The following is a 618-nucleotide window of genomic DNA, read 5'->3' on the forward strand; positions in this document are numbered from 1 at the left end:
AAAAACCTAAATTAAAAAGAAAATATGCGCCGCCAGAGGCAACGTCTAAAATTTGAATGTAAGCTTCCATTTTAGCATGTCGAGAAACTCCTCCGACATCCCAAATTGGAGAACACCGATTGGGATCCCGGTGCCAATCGAGCTAAGGATACAGTTCCCCTGCCATCAACATACACCCCCCCCCCCCCTTCTACCTTTCTGCCATGGGGACTTGTGCAGCACTGTACGTTCAAACTAGTCCTCTTATTCAAAGAGACAAAAAGGGCCACATTTTTTTACTGACTTAAAACAAGCAATACTCTTCTATTTTCTAAGACTATGTTCTTGAACGACTTGCTGGAATTGAAACTCAACCTAATGACAACAGGTCTAAACTTTTGACTTCGAAAAAAAATTTATCTTACGTGAATCACAGCCCTCCCCCAAACAGGGAATAATAAGATAAGTAAACAAGGGATAAAAAGAAAGGAAATGAAGAAAAAAGAATTGCATGTCACCGATTCCTTGTCCTCAAATGATGTCATCCTAAAGTTTGCTATTCAGTTCTTATATTTATATTATACCTCTCTTTTTTCTTCCACAGTTCTGTCTGTCTGTCTGTCTGTCTGTCTGTCTGTC

This window comes from Aplysia californica, unplaced genomic scaffold, assembly GCF_000002075.1.
Source record: "Aplysia californica isolate F4 #8 unplaced genomic scaffold, AplCal3.0 scaffold02104, whole genome shotgun sequence".
NCBI lineage: Eukaryota > Metazoa > Mollusca > Gastropoda > Aplysiida > Aplysiidae > Aplysia > Aplysia californica.